The sequence below is a fragment of the Crocuta crocuta genome, unplaced genomic scaffold (assembly GCF_008692635.1).
Source record: "Crocuta crocuta isolate KB4526 unplaced genomic scaffold, BGI_CrCroc_1.0 scaffold9, whole genome shotgun sequence".
Lineage (NCBI taxonomy): Eukaryota > Metazoa > Chordata > Mammalia > Carnivora > Hyaenidae > Crocuta > Crocuta crocuta.
This window is the reverse complement of record NW_027551567.1, coordinates 6,655,125-6,676,494: the sequence shown is the minus strand read 5'-3', so window position 1 is coordinate 6,676,494 and position 21,370 is coordinate 6,655,125. Positions and strand designations below refer to the sequence as shown.

General features: G+C 36.9%; 1 long non-coding RNA gene and 1 pseudogene across 1 annotated transcript in view; both read left to right on the top strand.

Annotated features, from left to right (window-relative positions):
- The window catches only part of LOC144220131 (uncharacterized), an 84,526-nt gene extending 64,019 nt beyond the window's left edge, over nt 1-20,507 (top strand). The window contains exon 7 of the long non-coding RNA XR_013331638.1: nt 20,402-20,507. This is a non-coding gene — a long non-coding RNA (uncharacterized LOC144220131). The remainder of the gene's footprint in view (nt 1-20,401) is intronic.
- LOC144220162 (chloride intracellular channel protein 1 pseudogene) lies at nt 6,179-6,906 on the top strand (annotated as a pseudogene).
- Nucleotides 20,508-21,370: the final 863 nt, after the last annotated feature.

Sequence of the window (21,370 nt, the reverse complement as noted above, 5' to 3'; positions counted from 1 at the left end):
ATGGTTCAGTCGTTGAGTGAATGATTTCAGCTCAGGTCATGATCTCGTGGTCTGCGAGTCAGCCCCATGTTGGGCTCTGTGCTGACAGCTCAGAGCCTGGAGCCTGCTTTGGATTTTGTTTCTCCCTCTCTCTCTGCCTTTCTCTCACTCATGCTGTATCTTTCTCTCAAAAACAAATAAACATTTTAAAAAAAAGATTGTCATTTATAATAGCAAGAAAACATGTATGGTATCTGGAAATAAATCTTTTACAAGGGTGTAAGGCTTTTTTTTTTTTTTTTGAGAGAGAGAGAGTGAGGAAAGAGAGTCTTAATGACCATGAGATCATGACCTGAGGCAAAACAGCAAATTTAAAAGTCATTTGCTTAGCCAACTGAGCTACCCAGGTGTCCTTGTGTAAGGCTTTCACAAGAGAAAAATAGAAAACTTTTATTAAAGAAACAAATGTTCACAGATGGGAAGTCTCAATAACATAAAGACATCTGTTCTCCCCAAATCCAAAGTCCTTTTCTGATAAAAATACAATTTCTTTGATAAACGTTAACCAATATTATCCTAAAGTCCATTTGAAGGAGCAAAGGGCCAGGAATCACCAAAATGTTTGAAGAAGAACAGGGGGATGCACTCTTCAAAACATCACGGACCTTGTATCCTGAAGCTATAGTAATTAGGACATTGTGGTTTAAGACAGAATTAACACAAGAGCAGGGACAGAACAAATAGATTGATGGAAGGCCTATAAATAGTTCCACTTCCATATGGAAGCCTGTTCTATAAAAGAGTAGGCATTGCAAATGAATGGGGATAGAGTGTGGGAATAGTGAGCCTTCCATACTGAGAAAAAAATGTTTCCATTTCTACTTCATATCATTCCCCAAAACAAATTTCAGGTGAATAAAAATGTAAATGTGGACAGAAAAACTTTAAAAATTCTAGAAGAAAAGAGTTTTTAAAACATATCTGAATAGAATAAAATACCTGAAACTAATATACTGCTGCATGTTCACTATACTTCAGTAAAATATTATTAAAAAAATAAAAGCCAAAAATGAAACAACAACCATGTATTAGCTCACAGTCCTGTGGGTCAGAAGCCCAGGCACAGCATGGCTGGGTTGCCTGCTCAGATTCTCAAAGGCTGAGTCAAAGTATTGGTTAGACTGAATTCATAGATAAGAAGAATTCCCTTCTAAGTTCATTCAGGTTTTTGGCAAAATCCAGCTTCTTGCCATTGTAGGACAGAGGTCCCCTTTTGCCTTGCTGGCTCCCAGCCAGGGGCTACTCTCAGCTCTTAGAGGTCACCTGTACTGCATGCCACATGACCCCCCCATATTTTCAAAGCCAGCAACAGAGATTTTCTCTCCTGTTAAATTCTTCTCAAGTTTAAACTCTCTCTGACTTCCTGTCTTACCTCTAGAGTCAGATTGAAAGGATGATATGATTAGGTTAGATCCACTCAATCTTTCCATCTAGGGTCAGCTGGTTTAGGATCTTATGTTACGTCTGCAGAATTCTTTTTATAGCAACAGTTAAATTAGTGTTTGATTGAATAACTGGAAGAAAGTGTATGTATACCGGGAGTCAGGAATTTAGAGAACCAAATTCCACCTACCACAGACTGGAACTTGGGAGAGTACAGAATAGAAAGTCAACACCAGGGGAGTTATTAAGTAGTGGCCATAGATGTCCTCGATGTTTAATGTTAAACCAGTATAGCTGGCTCATCAAGTTCTGAATGCTTAAAACTAAGGAGAAGAAAAGAAAGGCCAGAACTCTCTGTGATCTTGGCAGATNAGCTGGCTCATCAAGTTCTGAATGCTTAAAACTAAGGAGAAGAAAAGAAAGACTCTCTGTGATCTTGGCAGACTGAAGCTCAGTAAATAAGAGGTACCGTAGGCGGGTGTTGCTGGTAAAGGCAGCCACAGGCAGGTCAATGGAAAACTACGTTGTTATTTAAATCAGCTTTTGAATTAATGCCATTGTAGATGATAGGTAAATATAATATAAATACAAAGTTAAATATAAATATAACGGAATATAAATAAAAACAAAGCATTTTTTTTCGAGAGAGAGAGAGAAAGAGAGAGACAAAGAGAGAGCATGCATGCAAGCAGGGGAGAGAGGCAGAGGGAGAGACATAGTCCAAAGCAGTTTCCATGCTCAGTGTGGAACCTAATGCGGGGCTCCATCTCATGACCCTGGGATCATGACCTGAGCCAAAATCAAGAGTCCAGTGGTCAACAGACTGAGCCACCCAGGCGCCCCAACAAAGCATTTTTAAAAACAGAATATTTATAAAGTTGAAAAGAATGGGACAATTTAAATTTAGGGGAATTGTATTTTATTTCCTATATACATATAGACCATGTTTCATTCTTCCATATTTCTACATAGCAGCTATTTCAATTTTTAACACATGGTAAGGGAAATTATAAAAATTGATTGCTTTTGGTAATAATGATAGGTTGGTATTTAACACTCCCTTTGTTATGGTCCATCTTATCTTTTCTGAGTTATCTTTTCCGATTTTCTTTTTTCTTTTTTTTTAAGTTTTATTTATTTCTGAGAGAGAGAGAGACAGCGTGAGCAGGGGAGGCTCAGAGAGGGAGATACAGAATCTGAAGACAGGCTCCAGGCTCTGAGCTAGCTGTGAGCACAGAGCCCGACATGGGGCTCGAATCCGTGAGATCATGACCTAAGCCAAAGTCGGACGCTCACTCGACAGCCACCCAGGTGCCCCTCATTTCCTACTTTCTTACTTGTACTTTATATGCCAACAAAACAGAATTGTTCCTTTTTCCCTAAACCCATCACTACACCTTTGTCCATGAGTCTACCTCTAATAATACCTTCAATGTCATCAGATTCTTCTCTATTTTTTAAATGATTATTTATTTTTGAGAGAGAGACACACAGAGTGCAAGTGGGGAGGGGCAGAGAGAAGGACACATGCGGAATCTGAAGCAGGTTCCCAGCTCTGAGCTGTCAGCCCAGAACCCTATGAAGGGCTCCAATTCATCAACTGTGAGATCATGACCTGAGCCGAATTCGAACGCTTAACCAAGCGAGCCACCCAGGCGCCCCTATCAGATTCTATCAAATTTGATAGTACCTTTAAATTCTACTGATCTTTTAGGGCCCATCTCAAATATCTTTCCTTCATGAAGCCTTCTTTGATCTATCCTAACCTCTGTTGAAAATAACCTTTTCTGCCAGAACTCCCTTAGCACTCTGTTCAGACTTAAAGTTCATGTTACTTCCTACCTTACCCTGTGGTTATTTGTGTTCACGTCGTAGCTCCCTCTACTTGACTACGTCTTTGCGCAGTAGCAATTAGGACTGTTTCATTTCAGATTACCCATTGGACCTGGCAGAATACTAGCACTACAAGTATTTTTAAAGTGTGGATTAATCTAGTGAATGAATATATCTTTTTGTCTATATCACAGTGCCAAATCAAGGTAAAAGTAATTAATATAATTCCTGTTGCTAGAGAAGACCTTAGCCACGTCAAACAGAACTTCGTTACAATTATATTGCGCAGATTATTTCTCAAAACTCCCCCAAATTTAGTTTCACCATTTTAGTGAACACTTGGTTAAACATAATCCCCACACATGCACAGACTTGCATCATACCTGCGTGCTGCCTGTCTTTGTCAGATCAATCACCAAGGGAATTAAGTTCCTCTAGGCTGCCCCAAATGTTTCCTAAAATCCCTCTTCCCTGAAGCTTTCCAAAACAAAGTATGACCACATTACCAGAGAGAGAGGAAGGTATTTCCTTAAAAAATTAGTGAGGGGAAAAAAGTCAACATGAAGATGAAATAGTACATGCTTCTCCTATGACAGAGTGGTTGACATGTGATCCTCTAAGGCTTTCATGAATTTTATTGTTGTAAGATTTTATGGAAATATGTACTGAATTAAATTAGGACATCATTCATATCTGCCCCTTGAGATTGTTTATGAGCATATAACTTTTTTCTTCTAACACTTGAATTAAATTCTGGCTAACAAGTTAAAATGGTTTGACAGAACCATTTATGCTGATAGACCATTATGCTGTCATTTACCGATTATTTCACTCTACTCAGAAATTAATGAAGAGATATCGCTGCATATGAAATATGCTTCTAAAATTCATCACTTATTTACTTAAGAATTAAAGGCAACATTCACACAGCACACTATAAACTCAGGCACAAGTACACGCATCCATGTTTGTACATACATATGCACACACTACACATGCACATATGCACAACACGTACCCACTCATGCACATACAAACACACATATCTATACCTATGTACCACCCACACATACTTTGTAATAGGAAACCAAACAGTTTCACATAGCGAAAATAATAACTACTATCCAAAAGTCTAAAGGTAAGTCCTGTGACTGTGAATTTTTGTGCACAAGTCATTTGAGGTGTTAATTTATTCCCTGGATCATCAAAACATGCCAAGTTAATATGATAGAATAGACAAAATAGGGGGGAAAGTTTTGACTAATCCAAAAGAAGCCAGCAAAGGAGGAGCAAGGAAAAACAGAACAAATGAAACAAGGAAAAGCAAATACTGAGATGGTAGGTGGACTTAAAATCAGATCAGTAATTACATTATATATGAAAAGACTAACGATTCCAACTATAAGGCAGGTATTATTAGATTGAATAAAAAACCAGATTCTACAATATTTTTGTAAGGCACAAGCTTTGAATGTTAACACACAGAACAGTTGAAAGTAAAATCGTGAAAATATAAATACTATATACCATGTAAACACTAAACATAAGAAAGCTTAAGAATCAAGGTTACATTTATAAAAATATAGCTGTGGATACAGTGTCAAAGTAGACTCTAAGGCAAAATGTGTTATCAGATGTAAAGAGGGGCATTTAATAATGACTAAAGGGTCAACTTAATAGGAAGATACAATAATCTTTAATATTGTGTGCCTGACAGCATACCTTCAAATAGAATGAAAAAAACTGACAGAAATTAGTGGCTAAATCCACAATTTGAATTGAAATTTTAAAATATTTCTTTCTGTAAGGGTAGAAAAGACAAACAAAACTTAGTAACAATGTGTAAGATATGAACAATCTGACCTAAACAGACATTTGTAAATTACTTATAGTTTATTACAACCAACAACTATGGAAAAGAAGAAAGAATATGTACTATTTAAATGCACATATGTGACTCCTGATCTCAGGGTCATGAGTTTGAGCCCCATGTTGGGTGTGGACCTACTTAATTAAAAAAACAAAAAAGTACATAGACCATTCACTTAAGTAGACCATATTCTGGGCTATAAGGCAAGTCTTGATAAATTTCAAAGGACCAAAATCACCCAGAATATGTTTTGTGACCACAATAGTATTATACTAGATGTCAGTAACAAAACTATAGAAAACCCCCTAATGTTTGGAAATTAAGCAACATGTTTCTAAATTGTCTATTGACCAAAGAAGAAGTCACTGGGGAAATTCATTAGAAAATTAACAGAGTGTGCAAGATCTGTATAGTAGAATCTATCAAACATTACTCAGAAAAACTAAGAAAACCCAAATAAATGGAGATACACCACTGATGTGATATTAAGATATGAATTTTCCCTAAATTGATCCATAGATTTAACACAATCCCTATCAAAATCCCAGCAGGCTTAAACTTTTTTGTGTGATAGAAACCGTAATCTGAATTAATAATTTATTTGGAATTGCAAAGGACCTAGACTAGCTAAAAACAACCTTAAAACAAACAAACAAAAAATCCATTGGAAGACCTATACTAACATTTTTTTTTAAGTAGGCTTCATGCTCAGTGCAGAGCCCAACATGGAGCCTGAATTTATGACCATGAGATTAAGACCAGAGCTGAGATCAAGAGTTGGATGCTTAATCAACTGAGCCACCCAGGTGCCCCCTCCCACTAACAGATTTTAAACTTACCCTAAAGCTTTGGTAATTAAAATAGTGTGATATTGGCATAAAGATAGTCAAACAGATCAAAAGAACTGGACAGTCTGGAAAAAGTTCAGGTATATATGTTCACTTGATTTACTAAAAAGATATTCATGTTCCTCAAACAGAAAGGGTGGTATTATTAATAAGTGATACTAGAGCAACTGGACATTGATGTGATAAATAAAATTTGGTTTCAACTATGGCTGAAGAACAACCGCAGGTCAAATTGTTAGTGAAGGCCAGCAGTGATGGGGCCAAGACTGGGAACAGCGCCTTCTCCTAGAGACTGTTCATGGTACTCTGGCTCAAGGGAATCATCTTCAGTGTCACCACTGTTGACACCAAGAGGCAGACTGAGACCGTACAGAAGCTGTGCCCAGGAGGGCAGCTCCCATTCCTGCTGTATGGCACCGAAGTGCACACAGACACCAACAAGATTGAGGAGTTTCTGAAGGCAGTGCTGTGCCCTCCCAGGTACCCCACGCTGGCAGCTCTGAACCCTGAATCCAACACAGCTGGGTTGGACATATTTGCCAAATTTTCTGCTTACATCAAGAATTCCAACCCAGCACTCAATGACAATCTGGAGAAGGGGCTCCTGAAAGCCCTGAAAGTTTTAGACAATTACTTGACATCCCCCCTCTCTGAAGAAGTAGATGAGACCAGTGCTGAGGATGAGATGAAGGTATCTCTCAGAGGAAGTTTCTGGATGGCAATGAGCTCACTCTGGCTGACTGCAACCTGTTGCCAAAGTTCCACATAGTACAGGTGGTATGTAAGAAGTACAGGGGATTCTCCATCCCTGAGGTGTTCAGTGGAGTGCATCCATACTTGCGCAATGCCTATGCTGGGGAAGAGTTTGCCTCTACCTGTCCAGATTGTGAGATCGAGCTTGCTTATGAGCAAGTGGCCAAGGCCCTCAAATAAGCTCCTCCTGGGGCTCCGCTGCCCTCCTCCATTTTCTCTACGAAGGCACCAGGTGGTTTCCATGTGGCTACCCAGTGGCCACACTCCAAAATGGTCAGTTGGCAGAGAATCCTGGAGCACTTGTGCGGGGCTGGCTGTGGGAAAGGTGGGAATTCTAGGTAAGATTTTTATTGTGAGGTGGTGTGGGTAGGACAATGTATTCCAATAACAAAATACAGAATGAAAAAAAAAGAAATAAAATTTGACCCTTATTTCACAGCATATACAAAGATCGATTCTAGGGAGATCAAATGTCAACCTGACAGGTAAAACTATCTTGAGATAAGAGTTTTTAAATAAGATACAACCAGCACAAACCATAAAAATGTTTAATTAATAAATTGGTCTTCATCAACATTTTAATATTTTCTCACCAAAAGATACTATTTAGGTAGTGAAAAAGGTGCTCCAGAAGCTGGAAGAATGTGTTCACAATACATATACCTGAAAAAGTACTTGTATACAGAATATATGAAAGACTTAAAATTCAACAATAAAGCAGCAAACAACCCACTTTTTAAAAAAAAATTTAAATTTTAGTTAGTTAACATAAAGTGCAATATTGGTTTCAGGAGTAGAATTTAGTGATTCATCACTTACATACAACACCCAGTGCCCTCCTTAGTACCCATCACCTAGCCCATCCCCTACCCACCTCCCTCCTTCAGTCCTCAATTTGTTCTCTATCATTAAGAGTCTTTTGTGGCTTATTTCTCTCTCTTCTCTCCCCTCCTCCCAGTTTGTGTTTTGTTTTCTAAATTCCACATATGAGTGAAATCATATGGTATTGGTCTTTCTCTTACTTATTTTGCTTAGCAAAATACATTCTAGCTACATTCACAATGTTGCAAATGGCAAGATTTCATGATTTCATTCTTTTTGATGGCTGAGTAATATTCCATTGTGTGTGTATATGTGTGTGTGTGTATAATTGATAAATTATAATTGTATAATTGTACGCATGCACACACACACACACACACATCTTCTATATCCATTCATCAGTTGATGAACATTTGGGCTCTCTCTATAATTTGGCTATTGTTGATATTGCTGCTATAAACACTGAGGGACTGCACCACTTCAAATCTGTTTTTTGTAGCCTTTGGGTAAATACCTAGTAGCACAATTGCTAGATCATAGGGTAGTTCCATTTTTAACATTTTGAGGAACTTCCATACTGTTTTCCAGAGTAGCAGCACTAGTTTGTGTTCCCAAAAAGAGTGTAAGAGTGTTCCCTTTCTATACATCCTCACCAACATCTGTTGTTAACTTTAGCCATTCTGACAGGTGTGAGGTTATACTTCACTGTGGTTTTGATTTGTATTTCCCTGATAATGAGTGATGAGCATCTTTTCATGTGTCTGTTAACCATCTGGATGTCTTCTTTGGAAAAGTGTCTTCAACTCATTTTTTAACAGGGTTGTTTGCTTTTTGGGTGCTTTTTTGGGTGCTTTGAGTTTGATAAGTTCTTTACAGATTTTGGATACTAACCCTTTATCAGATATGTCATTTGCAAATGTCTTCTCCCATTCCTTAGGTTGCCTTTTAGTTTTGTTGATTGTTTTCTTCACTGTGCAGAAGCTTCTTATCTTGATGAAGTCCTAGTAATTTATGTTTGTTTTTGTTTCCCCTTGCCTTTGGCTATGTGTCTAGCAAAAAGTTGCTATGGCTGAGGTCAAAGAGGTTGCTGCCTGTGTTCTCCTCTACGATTTTGATGGTTTCCAGTCTCACATTTAGGTTTTTCATTGAGTTTATTTTTGTGTATTGTGTAAGGAAATTGTCGACTTTCATTCACTGTCCAGATTTCCCAACACCATTTGTTGAAGAGACTTTTTTCGATTGGATATTCTTTTATGGTTTGTCAAAGATGAGTTGACCATATAGTTGTGTGTCCATTTCTGGGCTTTCTATTCTGTTCCACTGATCTATGTGTCTGTTTTTGTGCCAGAGTCACACTGTCTTCCCTACAGCTTGGCAATATAGCCTGAAATCTGGAATCATGATGCCTCCAGCTTTGTTACTCTTTTCAGGATTGCTTTGGTTATTCAGGGGTCTTTTGTGGTTCCACACAAATTTTAGGATTGTTTGTTCTAGCTCTGTAAAAAATGCTAGTGATATTTTGGTAGGGATTGCATTAAATGTGCATATTGCTTTGAGTAGTTTATATATTTTGACAATATTTGTTCTTCCAATCCATAAGCATGCAATGCTTTTCCATTTCTTTGTGTCCTCTTCAATAACTTTCTTAAGTCTTCTATAGTTTTCAGAGTACAGATCTTTTACCTGTTTTCTTAGGTTTATTTCTAGATATCTTATTGGTTTTGGTGCAATTGGAAATAGGACTGATTCCTTGATTTCTTTCTCTGCTGCTTGATTCTTGGTGTATAGAATTGCAACAGATTTCTGCACATTGATTTTATATCCTCTGACCTTGCTAATTCATGTATTAGTTCTAGCAGTTTTTTGGTGGAGTATTTTGCAACCCAATTGTTTAAAAGGCAAAAGACTTAAGGAGATAATTAATACAAAAGAAGATATATAAATAGCCAATAAGCATTAAAAAATTATTTAAGAACACTATTAACAGGGAAATGCAGATTTAAAACACAATGAGATACGTCTATACACCCATGATAGTTCGACAGCTAAAATGACTGACAGTTACTAGTGTTGGCAAGATGCGGAATAATAATTGAAACTCTCACACATTGCTCTTTGACTGTTTTACTCAAAGTTAAGTAAATACCTTTTCTATGACAAAACTATGTCCATAAAAAGACTAATGCCAGACTATTCGATTGCATATTCATTTATAATAGTAAAAAATTAGGAAGCATCCAAATATTCTTCAAGGAATAAACAAACAGGTCATGATATATCATATAATAGAATGCCACACAATAATTAAAAAGAAACATACAGAAACATGGAGAAAACTAAAAACATGTTGAGAGCAGAAGAAGTCCGATACAAAGCAATGCATACCGTATGATTCCATTTATATGAAATGCTGGGATAGATAAAGCTATACCACAGTGAAAGAAGTTGGTATGGTGGTTCCTTTGGGTTTGCTTTTATTGTCTGGGAAAATATTATGGAAACTCTTTTGGGGAGATAGAAATGTTCTACATCTTGATTGGTGATAGTTACATGGGTTTATAAGTATTAAAAGTGTATCAAGCTGTGTTTTTAAGATTTGTGCATTTTATTCTACAAAACTATAGTAAGTAACTTGCATGTTTATTACATATTAAAAATTATCTTTATGCTATATAAATTTGTAAAATTTTGACAAATTGTTACCTAAAACTCACACACCAAAGAAAAATGAACAGTCCTCATCATGTAGTGTAAGGAATGAATAGCTGAATGGTGGAATTCCACTCAAAATTGTGCAGTAAGTTAATGGTTTGATGATCAATATCTACTTTTAAAACATAGCAATGATTTCTACAGAGAAATTTATGTCAAATATGAAAAAGAGGTTTACAGAGACATAATTAGGCTCAAAAGAATAAAAACATTTCCAAGAACCAGAAAAGGTACAGGAAATTAGAGAGAGAGAAAGAGAGTTCTGGTGAAGCCCCAGGCAAGCTGGATTGAACATGCAATGACTAAAAAAGCAAATAGTAAATAATTAAAAAAAAGAAAATAGATCTGATCTTCTAAAGTTTCTGAGGATATAAGGGGTATATAGAAAACTTCAACATTCAATGAGAAGAGGAAAAAGGAAGTAGGTAAAGAAGATGTTAATCAGAAAATCAAAAACAAGTAGATATTATACTTTATAAAAAAATTATAATTACAGAAAAACTCAAATATGTTTCAATGGATTATATTCACCTATTAAAAGGTAAGGATGATCATATTGATTTGAAGAAATAAATCCTGGTATATGCTGTATGCAAGGAGACAAAATTACTAGAAAATGGTCCAGAAAGGTTGATAATAAAGGTAAGGAAATATATCTAGCCAGCAAGTACTTACCAAAGAAAGCTAACGTAGCAATAATAATTTAACAAGATAAAATTTATAATTAAGTCCATTAATAGGGATAAAGAGGAGCACTATAAGAAAATTAAAGGGTTCCAGAAGATAGAACAATTACCAACTTCTATGTATCTTACAAGAGTCTCAAAATGTACATATATAGCACAAATTAACAGAACTATAAGAAAAATGACAAAAAGCACATCAGAAGTAGGATATTTTATTTACTTCAAGAATATTCAAGCAAGCACAATGATTAACAAGAACACTCTAGTCATCACGTAATAATTCAACCAGTTTCAAAGAACTGACATGACACCAGAGTGACCAACACCCTTGATTGCCTGGGATTGAGGGCTCTTGGTTTGAGGGATTTTCAGTGCTAAAACTGGGAGAGTCCTGGGAAGTCCAGGATGATCAATCACCCTCATTCTTGGGTCATAAGGAAATTAAAACAGAAACCCATAAATATTTCAGTATGTTTCTACAAAAGATAAGAATTCTTGTTTTACACAGTCACTATACTGCTATCATACCCCAAATTAACAATAATTTCTTATTATCTACAGGATAATATCCATGGGTAGGCTCAATACCCAGTAACTGTTCAAATTTCTTTCCTTTCTTTTTTGTTAAGTTTATTTATTTATTTTGAGAGAGAGAGCATGAGCAAGAGAGAGAGAGTGAGCACAAGTGGGGAAGGGGCACAGAGAGAGAGAGAGAATCCCAAGCAGGCTCCATACCACCAGTGCATAGCCCGATGTGGGGCTCCAACTCAAAAACCATGAGATCATGACCTGAACTGAAGTCAGACACTAACTGACTGAGCCATTCAGGTGCCCCTGTTCAAATTTCTAATTGTATCATAAATGTCATAGTTTTTAAGTTGTTTGAATCCAAATCCAAATAAAACATAAATATTACAATTGGTAAATGTTTTCTAAGTTGATTAAAATCAACAGGTTCTCCCCCATAATGTATTTTTTCCTTGCAATCATATTTTTAAGGAAATGGGTTGTTGTGTAGAATTGTCTACAGTTCAGATTTGCCAATTGCATGTCTTGCATCAGATATCAGATAGTTGGAATCATTCCATGTATTTCTCTGTTCAGTTGCCATTACGAGATATCACAGAGTGGGTGGCTCAAATAACAAAATATTTTTTTTTATAGTGAATGAGGCCAGAAGTCCAATATCAAGGGGCCATCAGCATTGGTGTCTATAAAGACCTCTCTTACTGACTTCTAGACAGCTATTTTCTAGACAGTCCTCACATGGCTTCTCTGTGCTCACACAAAGAGAGAGTACTGATATCGTCCAATAGATTAAAGGTCCCATCTTTATGACCTCATTTAAATTTAATTCCCTATCTCCCACGGCCTATCTCCAAATACAGTCGAATTGGAGGTTAGGTCTTTAATTATGGATTTTGGGGGGACACAGTTCAGTCTACAACATACCACCTATAGTCTTTTCAAACTTGTTTCTTTCATATAGCAATGTGCACTTAGAATTTCTCCATGTCCTCTCATGGCTTAATAGTTTATTTTTATTGCAAAATAATGTCCCATTGTTCAGATGTACAGCAGTTTGTTATCCATTCAGCTACTGAAGGACATCTTGGCTGTATACAATTTTTGGCAGTCATGAATAAAGCTTTTACATTGACATGCAGGTTTTTGTATGGACATATATTTTCAACTCATTTAGGGCGCTGTTAATAGATTTTATGGAGACTATGTTTATCTTTGTAAGAACTGCCAAACTGTCTCCTGAAGTAGTGGTAGTTTTGTATTCCTAGCAGCAATGGCAGAGTTCCTGTGGCTCCCATACCCAAATCAGCATTTGGTATTGCTAGTGCTTTGGGTTTTAGCCATTCTAGTAGGTATGCAGTGGCTATTTTAATTTGTAATTCTCTAATGACTTCTGATGTTAAGCATCTTTTCACATGTTTATTTGCCATCTGTATGTATTCTTTGGTGAGGTGTCTGTCCAGGTTGTTTGCCCATGTTTTAATTCCCAATTGAAAGTGTTCTTTCTAGAGAACCTGGGTGGCTCAGTGGTTTAAGTGTCTGACTCTTGGTTTCAGCTCAGGTCATGATCTCATGGTTTGTGAGTTCAAACCCTGCTTTGGGCTCTGTGCTGACAGCATGGAACCTGCTAAGGATTCTCTTTCCCTCTCTCTTTCTCTACCCTTCTCCTGCTCTCTCCCCCGCCTCTCTCTCTCTCTGTGTCTCTCTCTCTCTCTCTCTCTCTCACACACACACACACACACACACACACGCTCTCTCTCTCTCTCTCAAAATAAATAAATAAACTTAAAAAAAAGAGTTCTTTCTATATTTTGCCTATCGATCCTTTGTCAGATATGTACTCTGCAAATATTTTCTTCCAGTCTGTGGATTCTATTTTCATTCTATTATCAGTGTCCTTTACAGAGCAGAAGTTTTAAATTTTGATGGAATACAACTTGATAATTTTTCCTTTCATTGATCATGGTTTTGGTATTCTATCTAAATGTCATCACCAAATCCAGGGTCATATAGATTTTCTCCTATTTATCTTACAGAAGTTTTATGGTTTAGCATTTTACATCTGTAATCCGTTTGGAGTTCATTTTTGCGAAGGGTGAAGATCTGTGTCTAATTTTTTTTTTCATGTGGATATCCAGTAGTTTCAGCACCACTTATTGAAAAGACGATCCTTTCTCCACTCATTTGCCTTTGTTCTTTTGTCAAAGATCAACTGGCTATATTTGTGTGGGTCTATTTCTAAACTATTCTTTTCATTCTATTGGTCTGTCAATCATTTCACTATATACCTGTGTTTATTACTATAGCTTTATATCAAGTTTTGAAGTCAGGTAGTATCATTTCTCTTTGTTCCTTACCAGTGATGTGTAGGCCATTGTGGGTGCTTTGCCTTTCCATATAAATTTTTGAATCTGTTTGTTCATGGCCACCAAAATAATTTTCTGGTATTTTGAGAATGTGTAGAATCTATAAATTAAATTGAGAAGAATGGACATTTTGACAATATTTAGTCTTTTTATCCATGAACATAGAATATCTCTCCATTTACTTGGATATTCTTTGATTTCTTTCACATGAATTTCATAGATTTTCTCATATAGAACTTGTACATATTTTGTTAGGTTATACTTAAGTATTTACTAAAAAATTTTTTTTAGTGTTAATGTAAATGGTATTTTTTTAAACTTGAAATTCCAGTTCTTCATTGTTGGCATATAGGAAAATTGACTTTGGACTATTGATCTCATATCCTGAAACCTTGCTGTAATTGCATACTAGTTCCAACAGTTTTTTTTTTTTTTAATTATCACTTCTTCGGTTTTTTCTACATAGACATTAATGCCACCCATGAACTAAGACTGCTTTATTTCTTCCTATATAATCGTTTATTTCTTTTTTCTTGCCTTTTTGCATTAGCTGGAACTTCCAGTATGATGTTGAATAAGAGAGAGAGGTGAGAGGGGAGATCCTTGTTTTGTTTCTGGTTTTATGGGACAAAGCATCTAGTTTTTCACCATTAAACATTATCTTAGCTATGCATTTTTTTGTAGATGTTTTTAATCAAATTAAGGAAGTTCCTCTGTATCCCTAGTTTGTTGAGAGTTTTTATTATGAATGGGTGTTGAATTTGTCAAATGCTTTTGCATCATTTATTAATATGATCATATGACTTTGGTTTTTTTATCCCATTGATGTGATGGATTACACTACCTGGTTTTTAAATGTTGAACCAGACACACATACCTATAATAAATTCCATTTGTTCTTGGTGAAGTATACTGAAGTCTGCAGCTTACTTTGAAATGTGTTTTTAAAAATAATATGGATAGAGATAGATTTTATAACAAAATGTTAGAAAAAATTATAAAAATCTATATAGGCAAGGAATAAAAATGAAAGTGATGTGACTTGTGGTGTTTTTGTTATTGTGGGCAATTTTTTTTCTCTTCAATTTAGGACATTCTCAACATTGCTAAAAACTTTTAAAAAGCCATCGGTGGCAAATATCCACTGAGTTTTTAAAAGCTTCTTATAATTCCTTTAAAATGTTACTGTTTCAAAACTCAGTTTTTGAGAAACAAAAGGCATACAAACTGGCATAGAAGTCAAACTTTCACTATCTGCAGATGACATGATACTCTGTAGAAAACCCAAAAGGGTTTATGAAAAAATTGCTAAAACTAATACATGAATTCAGCAAAATCCCAGGATATAAAATCAATGTACAGAAATCTGCTGCATTTGTATACACCAATAATGAAACAGCAGAGGAAGAAAACAAGGAATTGATCCTATTTACAACTGTACCAAAAAACAATAAGATATCTACAAATAAACCTAACCAAACAGGTAAAAGATCTATACTCTGAAAACTATAGAAGACTTATGAAAGATATTGAGAGGATACAAAGAAATGGAAAAGCATTGCATGCTCATGGATTGGAAGAACAAACATTGTTAAAATGTCTATACAACCTAAAACACATTTAATGCAATCCTTATTAAAATACCACGAAATAAGTCAGGCAGAGAAAGACAGATAGCATATGTTTGCACATATAGGAGGATTAGGAGGAACTTAACAGAGGACCAAGGGGGAGAAGGGGAAAAATAGTGGGGGAGAGGGAGGGAGGCAAACCATGAGAGACTTTTGAATGCTGAGAACAAACTGAGGGCTGATGGTGGGGGGGGAGAAAAAGGGGGGTGATGGGCATGGAGGAGGGCACTTGTGGGGATGAGCACTGGGTGTTATATGGAAACCAACCTGACAAACTATTTAAAAAAATAAAATAAAATAAAATACCATCAGCATTTTTCACAGAACTAGAACAATACTAAAATTTGTATAAAACCACAAGACTTTGAATAACCAAAACAATCCTGAAAAAAAAAAAAAAGCAAAGCTGGAGATATAACAATTCTGGACTTCAACCTATATTGCCAAGCTTTAGTCATCAAGACAGTATGATAGTGGCACAGAAACAGACACATAGATCAATGGAACAGAAAATCCAGAAATAGGGGCACCTGGGTGGCTCATGTGGTTGAGCATCTAATTCTTGATTTTGGCTCAGGTCATTATCCCAGGGTCATGGGATCAAGCCCAGTGTTGGGCTCTGCACTGACCATGAAGACTGCTTAATATTCTCTCTCTCTCACCCTCTGCCCCTCTCCTCTGTTCATGCTTGCTCTCTCTCTCTCTCTCTCAAGTGAATTTAAAGAAGAAAACCCATAAATGGACTCACACTATATGGTCAACTATTCTTCAACAGAGCAGAAAGGTATAATTAGTGGGAAAAAATTCTCTTCAACAATTGGTGTTGGGAAAACTGGACAGTGAATGAAACTAGACCACTTTCTTACATCACACACAAAAATAAACTCAAAATGGATGAAAGACTTAAATATGAGACAAGAAACCATCAAAATCCTAAAGGAGAACACAGGCAACAAATTCTTTGACCTCAGCCATAGCAACTTCTTACTAGATCCATCTTACTAGATGTGTCACCAAAAGCAAAGGAAACAAAAGCAAACATGAACTATTGAGATTTCATCAAGATCAAAAGCTTCTGCACATTGAAGGAAACAATCAACAAAACTAAAAGTTGCCTACAGAGTGGGAGACGATATTTACAAATGGCCTACAGGATAGTGTTAGTATCCAAAAATCTATAAAGAACTTATCAAACTCAACACCCAAAAAACAAATAATCCTGTTAAGAAATGGGCAGAAGACATGAATAGACACTTTTCCAAATAAGACATCAGATGGCTAGCAGATACATGAAAAGATGCTCAACATCACTCATCATCAGGGAAACACAAATCAAAACTACAGTGAGGTACCACCTCACACCTGTCAGAATGGCTAAAATTAACAGTACAGAAAACAACAGATGTTGGTAAGGATGTAAAGATAGAGGAACCCTCTTACACTCTTCTTGGGAATGAAAACTAGTGCAGCTACTCTGGAAAAGAGTATGGAGGTTCCTCAAAAAGTTAAAAATAAAATTACCCTACAATCTACAATTGCACTAGTAGGTATTTACCCAAAGAATACAAAAATACAGATTTGAAAGGGTACATGCATCCAAGATTTATAGCAGCATTATTAGCAATAGCCAAACTATGGAAAGAGTCCAAGTGTCCTTTAACTGATGAATGGATAGAGAGGATGTGGTGTGTGTGTGCATACATATATATGTTGGATATATAGATATAATATTCCAATATATGTATACTGAAATATTAGTCATCAAAAAGACTGAAATCTTGCCCACTTGCAATGACATTGGTGGAATTAAAATGTCTTATGCTAAGCTAAGTCTGTCAGTCAGAGAAAGACAAATACCAGATGATTGCACTCATGCATGGAATTTAGGAAACAAAACAGATGACCATATGGGAAGGGAAAAAAGAGAGAAAGAAAGGAAAGCAAACCATAAAAGACTCTTAAGTGAGAGCATGAGCAGGGGAGAGAGGCAGAGGGAGAGAAAGAGAGAAAGAGAGAGAGTGAGAATCTTAAGCTCACCCTATGCTCAGCACGGGTCCTGACGCAAGCTCCATCCCACAGCCCTGGGATCATGACCTGAGCCCAAGAGTCAGATGTTCAACTAACTGAGTGACCCAGGCACCACAGGAGACTCTTAATGGTAAATAACAAACTGAGGGTTGATGGAGGGAGGTAGGTGGGGGATGAGTTAAATAGGTGGTGGGCATTAAGGAGAGCACTTGTTGGGATGAGCACTGGGTATTATATGTAAGTGATTTATCACAAAATTTGATTCCTGAAACCAGCATTACACTTCATGTTAACTAACTAAAATTTAAATAAAATTGGGGGAAAAAAGTGCTTAGAGTTTGTGACTGGTGGGAGAATTGACCTGCTTGCTTCCTTAGGCTCTTCGCTGAACTGTCTTTGGGGAGCAGACAGAGGCAAGAACCTCACAGCCACACAGATCGAGGCTGAAATTACTCACCAGCTATTTGCTGTGGGCAAATTCAATAGGTTCTCATGATTCCTGTTTGCTCCTGTATAAATGGAAACGGTACTCATGTGTTGTTGCAATAAAATGAAAACTGTCACCAAGGAATGGAGTTCTTGGCCCTAGCAGGTGTGCAATAGATGAGAAAGGGTATATACTTTTTCCTAAAAGATTTATTTTTAGAAAGACAGTGTGGGAGCTGAGTAGAGGGGAAAAGAAGAGAGAGACAGAGAGACAGAGAATCTCAGGCAGACTCCACGCTTAGCATGGAGCTGGACTCAGGGCTCAATCCCAAGACCCTGGGATCATGACCTGAGCCTAAAGCAAGAATCATATGCTCAAGATTTAGCCAACCAGGCTCCTGGGGAATATACTTATTGAACTTCTTTTCCAAATTGTGTGTTTAAGCCCATCAGTTGGAAGAGATGGAGTTAGGAGTCACAAATGGACTCATAGGAGGCACTGTTTGTGGCTTAGCTTCCTATACCCTTCAGGTTTGCTGCAGACTCTAAAGAATGTACTCCATTTTTACTGTTGTAGAAAAAAATGCCATTTTATTAAAATAGGTTGTGTCTAGGGGTGCCTGGGTGGCTCAGTTGGCTAAGCATCCAACTTTGGCTCAGATCGTGGTCTCAGGTTTTATGAATTTGAGCCCCACATTGGGCTCCCTGCTGTCAGCACAAAGCCCGCTTCAGATCCTCTGTCCCCTCCTCTTTCTGCCCCTGGCCCACATGTGAGCATGTATTCTGTCTCTGTCTCTCTAAATGAATAAATAAATAAACATTAAAAAAAAGTTATGTCTACAAAAAATAAATAAATAAAATTCACTTTGTTTTTTTAGCTTAATGGTCAAAATTCTATCCAATATAACTTTTTCACTAACAGCAGAAACATTCCTTCTCTTGAACCTGGTATGCTTTTTTTTCTATATTGACTTAAAAAAAAATCCAACTAAATGCATAATTGATTGTTTTTTCTAATGTCCTAAATTTTATGACACACTACTTCTTATGGGTAGAAGCGAAGATGTTAAACTTATAGCAAAGTAAACAAGTGTCTTCCAGCCATTCAGCACGTGTGTATTCATCACCTCTTGGATTTGGGGAATGATTTTTCTGATCTTGAAGATCCATAAACAAAACTACAGGTTTCTGTGTTTGGGTTGCTCTGAAAAACTGTTTTTAAGAGAAAAAGTTGGGGGGGGGGCGCCTGGGTGGCTCAGTCAGTTAAGCGTCCAAGTTTGGCTCAGGTCGTGATCTCACAGTCTGGAGATTGAGCCCCGTTTTGGGCTCTGTACTGATAGCTCAGAGCCTGGAGCCTGCTTCAGATTGTGTCTCCCTCTCTCTCTGCCCCGCCCCCGCTTGCTGTCTCTCAAAATAAAGACATTAAAAATTTGAAAAAAAAAAAAAAGAGAAAAGAGGAATAAATTACCGCAACAGAATGTTTTTAATAAAGAGTTCATATCAAACATCCAAGTCCAGCAGTATCAAAAGGAAATGTTTATTGTTGCATTTTTTTTTCAGATGTTTTCAAGCCTAGAGAAAAACTTTGACATTTCAAATGAATAAGCTTAATTATCCACAATATTCAAGTTACTGTGCTAGACATATTTTGGAAATGTAACAATGAAATAGAGAAGGTCTCTATTTCACAGGACAGAAATCCCAACATTTCAAATATCTTATGGTAAGAGCAATCCCAGCATGAGTGGGAGAAAGGATAGCAGCGCTGACCTTGTGGAGAAGGGGGCGTTTGGGTTTAGATACAAAGCAGCTTCAGTGGAAGGGTTTTTTGTTTTGTTTTGTTTTGCTTTGTTTTAGGAAGGTCCATGTATCAGGGTTCTCCAGAAAAACAGAACCCAAAGGATATTCACATAGAGAGGAATAGTTACTTCAAGGAATAGCTTTTGGGACTGTGGAGGCTTGGCAAATCCCATATCTTCAAGGTAGGCCGACCAGCTGGAGACCCAGACAAGAGTTGCATTTCAAGCCCTAACGTGGCCTGCTGGCAGAATCCCCTCTTCCTCCAGAGGCCCACCCACATCATGGAGGGCAATTTGCTTTATTCAAAGTCTATTGATTTAAGCATTAATCTTATTGAAAAAATACCTACACAGAAATATCTAGAATGTTTGACCGAATATCTGGATTACATGGCCTCATCAAGCTGACATGTAAAATTTTCCATCATACAAGAGTTTTGAGGTGAAGAGGAAAAAGCTGGGGAAAAAAAACCCTTATGTCAGACAACTTTGATCTCTCAGGAAATGAGGGATTTGTTGGAAAGAAGGACAGGATTGGTGGCAACTAAAAGCACTCCTTGGGGACAAGGATGGTATTTGGGGATGTGGAAAGAATTAGGAATCGCACTCAGAATAATCATTATGTTTTAAGAAACGTTGAACCTAAGTCAGGTTTCTTTCTTTCTTTTTTTTTTCTTCAGCATGATCTCTAAAATAGGAAGAGCTGTGGAATTTTACCAAGTGAAACATGAGTCCCAGAAACCCACTCACTAATGTACTGCATGACCTTGGGGAAATTACATGAATTCTTACAGTCTCTGCTGTAAAGAGTAAATAAAATGACTTGTGTAAAAATGTCTGGAACAAGCAGTGGTTACTTATCCTGGGAATAATCTTGCCCCTCAAAGTACATTTGGTCACAATTGGAGACATTTTTAGTTGTCACAACTGGTGGTGGGGTGACGGTGGGAGGGTGGAGATGTGTTACTGGCCTCTAGTGAGTAGAGGTCGGGGATGATGCTACTAAACATTATTCAATGGACAAGACAGCGCCTCCACCCCACCCCCTGACAAAGAACTACCCAGTCCAAAATGTCACAGTGCCAAGATTTAGAAACCTTGCTCTAGAGCAATGTCAAGGCATTGTAAAACACAGGAAGTATTGGTCTCTGTCTTTATATTTATCATGGTAAACCAAATGGAATAGAATTTTTACCCATAAGTGGCCACAACTAAAGGTTTGGTTTTCTCACATATTTAAAATATTCTGTTGTAAAGAAGACTAAAGTATAATTTAGAGACAAAAAGAAGGAAACTCCATTCAAAAATAAAATGCCCTCACAAAAAAAAAGAAAAAAAGAGAGAAATCAACTTCAAGAAATTCCAGAAGTCTAACTCCTGGTTATAAAAGGGCCTTGCCATTCCTTTTGAAAAGCTCTGGGCCAGGACAGACTCATTCTAATATACTGTGTGCTGTAGAACCAGACTTTGAGGGAAATGTTCAGTTGACTGGGACTTAACATTTATAAACTTATTTATACAATTTTCTGATATCAATGATTTATTTTAGAAACAAAACCTGGAACCCAGAAAATGGAATGTTTAGGTGTTATCCAGACTTATATGTAACTTCTTAGTTAAAAACAAAACTGAAATTCTTGGGGCATCTG